Source organism: Dromiciops gliroides, chromosome 4 (assembly GCF_019393635.1).
Source record: "Dromiciops gliroides isolate mDroGli1 chromosome 4, mDroGli1.pri, whole genome shotgun sequence".
NCBI lineage: Eukaryota > Metazoa > Chordata > Mammalia > Microbiotheria > Microbiotheriidae > Dromiciops > Dromiciops gliroides.
In genome coordinates this window covers 293127876-293134492 of record NC_057864.1, presented here as the reverse complement: position 1 = coordinate 293134492, position 6617 = coordinate 293127876, and the positions used below count along the sequence as shown (strand labels likewise).

The window sequence follows — 6617 nt, the reverse complement described above, 5'->3', positions numbered from 1 at the left end:
TGCCTTTTAAAATAAAGCCCAGATAGGGTGCTGATGTATTGTTCTTGTTGTTGGGTTTTTTATATGTTTGTGAGCTTTGCCTATTTCTCTGAAAAGTTTTTTTTTTGGGGGGGGTTTACTTACAAACTCTTTCAGTCAGGATATTCATCTTATGTCTAATCTGCATCCCTCTCACTGAAATTGAAACCTATTTCCACTTGTTCAGTGCTTCATAGAGAGGGCCATATCATCATTCTATGCACACTTATGCTTTTTGTTTGTTTTATTTAATTTTTTTAATTTATGGAATAAAACAAGCATTCCCATAATATAATATAATAAAAATGATTGCATATGAAACTGCAAATCTATTTTGTACAACTTGCTATTCCTATTAAATATATAATAAACTTATCATGTAAATTTCTTTTTTTCTTACCTCCCCCCATCCTGCCCTAGAGATGTCTACTATTAGACACAGATAGGTAGATATATGAAAAATTATTCTATACATCTATTTTTCTCTGGATGCATAATGTCTTTTTAATTGTTGAAATCTACAATGAAATCATTTATGGAAACCAAATCTTAGGCTTCTTCAGATGATGTAATCTAAGTTTCTAATTCTAGATGAATCCTCTTCTCGAGTTATTTTTGCCATAATACTGTTCCTTCCATAACTGGGATATAGGACTATGAGTTTATTGATATAGGATAATTACCTCTTCCAATCCAGATTTGCAATTTAGTTGTTTTTTTTTTCCACATTATTTCCCCATTTTATTTAGAAGTCTAGGCATATCTGTTCCATGAACAACAAAGGATAAATCAAGCACTCAGATGCTAAGAATTGTTCTTCAAACATTATATCCAATGATGCCACCCTTGCCTATGATTTCGCCAACGTAAAACTACATGCATACCTCAGTGGCCTCCAAACTATTTAGCAGAGCTTCCTTAACTGTGAGATTTTTGAAGCTATCAGTTTGAGCTGATGTGATTGTTTTTCTCAGTCTCTCAATGGCTCAGGGATCTCAGTAGGACTTGGAGGAACCAGCTCAACCTTGGCATAGTGCCAAAATGTGACCAATCAGGGCTTCAAATAAATTATAGCAACATTTAGCAGGACTGGGGCTTTCTCAATGGCATTGAGGATCAGCTGCTTTCTCAATGGCATTGAGGATCATGGTCTGGGCAAACAGAGGAGCTCAAGGCTGGTCTTGCAATTTAGTTTTGAGGAGTGTCTGGGATCACTGGGAAAATGAGTGACATGATGAGGGTCCCACAGTCAATATGTGTCAGAGTTGGAATGTGAATCCAGATTTCCTCATTGGGATCCAATTATCCAGGCTGGGCCTTAAAACCAATCCAATGTGAAGCCCTAAAAAGCAAGATTTGGTGATAATAGTCCACCTGGGTTTTGTATTTGAAGTTGGTGGTGCTAGAGCTGTGTAGGAACTGCATTAAACTGTGAGCCTAATCCTACCCACTCACCCCAGAGTCCTTTTTCCCTCTTCTCCCAGGTGGCAGTGGGGAGAAATATGCCTTTGAGGTGTTGGAGTAAATGTTTTTTGTTTTTTTTGGGGGGGGGTTGTTCTTGCTTTGTCTGTTTTTTTAATTTTGTTTTTGTTTGTTTTGTTTTGTTTTTTTGTGGGGCAACTGGGGTTGCCCAGGGTCACACAGCTAGTAAATGTTAAGTGTCTGAGGCCAGATTTGAATTCAGGTCCTCCTGAATCCAGGGCAAGTGCTCTATCCACTGTGCCACCTAGCTGCCCCCTAATTTTTATTTTTATTTTTATTATTTATTTAAATTTTGAGGGGCAATGAGGGCTAAGTGGCTTGCCCAAGGTCACACAGCTAGTAAGTGTCAAGTGTCTGAGGCTGGATTTTAACTCAGGTCCTCCTGAATCCAGGACCGGTGCTTTATCCACTGTGCCACCTGGCTGCCTCTCTTGCTATGTCTTTGAAGTAAATATCTGGATCAGGTTTCAAAATCTAATCCAATATTAAGTACTTAAGTGGAACTGAAGTGCTAGTTACTGGGCCTCTGAAACAGGGTAATACAATCAATTAGAGCTCCATCTGATATCAGCAGAGAAATTTCTCAATTTCCTCAGGATACTTGGAAACCCTTTGTGGGAAGTAAAATGAAGGTCTGGCCTTCAGACAGTAAGACTAGAGTCAACCATGTCACAGCTGATTTTCATCTTACTTGTATCAAGAAGGTTAAGATTGATATAATTCAATTACTCCAGAAGTATGTAGAAATACTTGTTAGACAAGAACTTGACATTTAGAGGATCAGAGACTGGGTTAAAGTTTATTGGTATTGTTGTTCACTCATGTATAACTCTTGGTGACCCCATTTGGAATTTTCTTGGCAAAGATACTAGAGTGGATTATCATTTCCTTCTCCAGCTACTTTTGTTTTGTTTTTGTTTTGCAGGGCAATGGGGGTTAAGTGACTTGCCCATGGTCACACAGCTAGTAAGCGGTAAGGTCTGAGGCTGGATTTGAACTCAGGTCCTCCTGACTCCAGGGCTGGTGCTTTATCCACTGCACCACCTAGTTGCGCCCCTCTCCAGCTACTTTTACAGATGAGAAAACTGAGGCAGACATGGTTAAGTAATTTGCTCAGGGTCACACAGCTAGTAAGTGTCTGAAGCCAGATTTAAACTCAGGAAGATGAGTCTTCCAGACTCCAGGCCCCGCATTCTATCTACTATGCCACTAACTGCCTCAGGTTAAAATTTAGAGATAATCTAAACACTATGTGAACCTTATCATCTTTTGTCCTGTTTTCTACCTCTCTAACATCATCACTGCTGAAGTATAATGACATCACACAAGAAAATGATCATTTTGTCTTTTTCTTAATTTCCTTGGCTGCCATGACCAAAAAATTTCATTAACTAATGACCAGCTGCATCAACTCATGTAGGTCTTGTCTTTTTTCCCCCCTGAAACCAATTACCTCATAATTTCTAACAGCAAAATAGTACTCCATAATCATGTGACAAGCTTGTTCAGCCATTCCATAATTGATGAGCTTCTCTTCAATTTTCAATTTTTTGCCACCATAAAAAGAACTACTATAGAACATTATTGTATATATAAGTCCTTTTTCTTTTATCTCTTTGGAGTATAGACCCAGAAGTGGTATTGGTTTATAAGAGGGTATGCACATTTTGATAGCCCTTTGAACAAAGTTTCAAATTGTTCCCCAGGATGATTGCATTAGTTCACAAATCCATCAATGGTTTATTAGTGTACCTATTTTCCCTCATCCATTCCAGAATTTGTTACTTGTTATAGGTGTGAAGTAGGTACCTCAAAGTTGTATTAATTTGCATCTCTAATCAGTAGTGATTTAGAGCATTTTTTCTCATGATTATAGATAACTTTGATTTCATCTTCTGAATACTGCCTATTTATATCCTTTGTTCATCAATTGGGGGATGGCTCGTATTTTTTGAGGGGGGGCAATAAGGGTTAAGTGACTTGCCCAGGGTCACATAGCTAGTTAAGTGTCAAGTGTCTGAGGCTGGACTTGAACTCAGGTCCTCCTGAATCCAGGGTCAGTGCTTTATCCACTGTGCCACCTAGCTGCCCCCTAATGGCTCTTATTTTTAAAATTTGACTCAGTGCACTATACGTTTGAGAAATGAGGCTTTATGCAAAGAAAATTGCTGTAATACTTTTTGGTATTATTTCATTGTCTATGATACCTCTTAGCAAAATGTAGTTTTCCTAATTACCTCTTTTAATTAGTTCTATTTTTGTTTTGCTTTATCTGAGATCATGATTGCTACTCTTGACTTTTTTTTAAACTTTGACTGAAGCATAATAGATTCTGTTCCAGCCCTTAATTTAATTCATTTATTTATTCATTTATTCATTCATTCATTTGTTTATTTATTTATTTGTTTTTGGTGAGACAATTGGGGTTAAGTGACTTGCCCAGGGTCTGAGGCCAGATTTGAACTCAGGTCCTCCTGACTCCAGAGCTGGTACTCTATCTACTGTGCCATCTAGCTGCCCCTGCAGCCCTGTATTTAAACTGTTTATATTTTTTATTTCAAGTGTGTCTCTTGTAAACCACATATTGTTGTATTCTGGTTTCTAATCCATTCTGCTACCTGTTTCCATTTTATGGGTGAGCTCATCCCATTCACATTCAAGGAAATGCTTTTGTAGTGAAGGGGAAGATGGGGAATCAAGCAATTCTTAAACCCCATTCTCATCAGATTGCTTCAAAGAGGAATATGTATGTATGTATATGTATGTATTTCCTTTTGAACCTCTTCTCCCAAGGCATACTTTTTTCTCACCTCTCCACTTTTTTTCTGAGATCATGCTAACATAATCAACTCACACTCATGCTCTGTCTATGTAGATTTCTTCTAACTGCTTTAATAATGATAAAGTTCTTAAAAGTTTTGTGTATTGTCTTCCCATACAGGAATGTAAACAGCTTAGCCTTATTGAGTCCTTATGATTTCTCTGTCAGGTTTACTTATGCTTCTCTTGAATCTAGTGTTTGAATGTCAAACTTTGTATTCATCTCTATTCTTTTCATCAGCACTGCTTGAAAGTCTGCTATTCCATTAAACATTCATTTTCCCCCTGAAGGATTATACTCACTTTTGCAGGATAGGTTATTCTTGGTTGTCATCCTAAATATTTTGCCTTCCAGTATATCATATTCTTTTTTTTTTTTTTTTTAGTGAGGCAATTGGGGTTAAGTGACTTGCCCAGGGTCACACAGCCAGTAGGTGTTAAGTGTCTGAGGCTGGATTTGAACTCAGGTCCTCCTGAATCCAGGGCCAGTGCTTTATCCACTGTGCCACCTAGCTACCCCCAGTATATCATATTCTAAGCACTCTTCTCCTTTAAAATGGAAGCTGCTTGGGAGGCAGCTAGGTGGCACAAAGGATAAAGCACTGGCCCTGGATTCAGGAGGACCTGAGGTCAAATCTGGCCTCAGACACTTGATTCTTACTAGTTGTTGTGACCCTAGGCAAGTCACTTAACCCTTATTGCCCTGCTAAAAAAACCCAAAAAACCCCCAAATATAAAATAAAATGGAAGCTGATAAATCATGTGTCATCCTGACTGTAACTCCACAATATTTGAATTATTTCTTTGTCTCCTTGAAATATTTTCTCCTTAACCTGTGAGTTCTGGAATTTGGCTGTAATATTGATGGGAGTTTTCATCTTGAGCTCTTTTTCAGGAGGTGATTGGTGCATTGTTCAATTTCCATTTTATTCTCAAATTCTAAGATATGAGAACAGTTTTTCTTGATAATTTCTTGAAATAACATGTCTAGTCTGACTGTCTCTGTTTCTCTCTCTGTTTGTCTGTCTTTCTATCTGTCTGCCTCTCTGGTCATGGCTTTCAGGTATTCCAACAATTCTTAAATCATCTCTCCTTAATCTATTTTCCAGGTAAGTTGTTTTTCTGATGAGATAATCTTTTCTTTCTATTTTTTAATTCTTTTGATTTTGTTCTATTGTTCCTTAATATTTCATATGGTCATTAGCTTCTACTTGTCCAATTCTAATTTTTAAGGAATCATTTTCTTGAGTGAGGTTTTATAGTGCTTTTCCCATTTGGTCAATTCTATGTTTTAAGGAATCATTTTCTTCAGTGGATTTTTGTGCTTCTTTTATCATGAGGTCAATTCTGGCTTTTTTTGACAAGTTTTTTTTTGTGCCTTTTAAGAAAAACAGGCTATTAATTCTCCTCTCATAATTTTCTCGTATCACTCATTTCTTTTCCCAATTTTCCTCTATCACTCTGATTTCGTTCTTTAACTCTGTCAGGAATTCTTGATCACCTTGGGTTTAATTAGCATTTTTTGAGGCTTGGATTGTATATATTTTCACATTGATGTCTTCATCTGAGTTTATGTCTAGGTTTTCTCCATCATTGTAGTAGCTTTTTATGGTCAAATTATTCTTGTTGTTATTGTTGTTTGCTTATTTGCAGCCTATTTCTTGACTTTAAACTTTATTTTAAAGTTGGGCTTGGTGCATGGTTTCTTGAAGGCCAAGGTATGGCTTAGTCTCATCCTCGTGATGATAGTCATCTCTTCCCCTGGGTGAGAAATCACCTTTTGCTGGGTGACCAGCACCTGGATATAGGAGTTCCCAACTTCTCAACCTCACAAAATTCTTTCAAGGCTATAAACACTTGTCTCGGTATAACCTATATTAATAAAATATGAAGCAGAAAATGCAAAAAAAGACTTAAGGTCCATTTCAAGCTTGTTTAGGTAAGCACATATGCTTATTGTCACATAAACGCAGTTGCCTTTACTGCCAGGGTTGGGGAAGAGAGTGAAATCTTTTACTACACCCTTCACTGGATGTCTCAAGGAGATTTTGATGGAAGGGAAAGAGAGATAGAGACAAAGAGAGATGGAGAGGTGGAGGGAAAGAGAGAAAGACAGTGATAGAGAGAGACAGAGAGAAAGATGGAAGAAGAGGAGGAGAAGGAAGAAGAAGAAGGAGAAGGAGAAGGAGGAGAAGAAGAAGAAGAAGAAGAAGAAGAAGAAGAAGAAGAAGAAGAAGAAGAAGAAGAAGAAGAAGAAGAAGAAGAAGAAGAAGAAGAAACCTCTCTTTTTTAAAGAC

At 37.5% G+C, this 6617-nt stretch overlaps 1 pseudogene; it reads right to left on the bottom strand.

Moving 5' to 3' along the window:
* Window positions 1-836: 836 nt before the first annotated feature.
* LOC122755041 lies at window positions 837-1156 on the bottom strand (annotated as a pseudogene).
* Between the last annotated feature and the right edge of the window lie 5461 nt (window positions 1157-6617).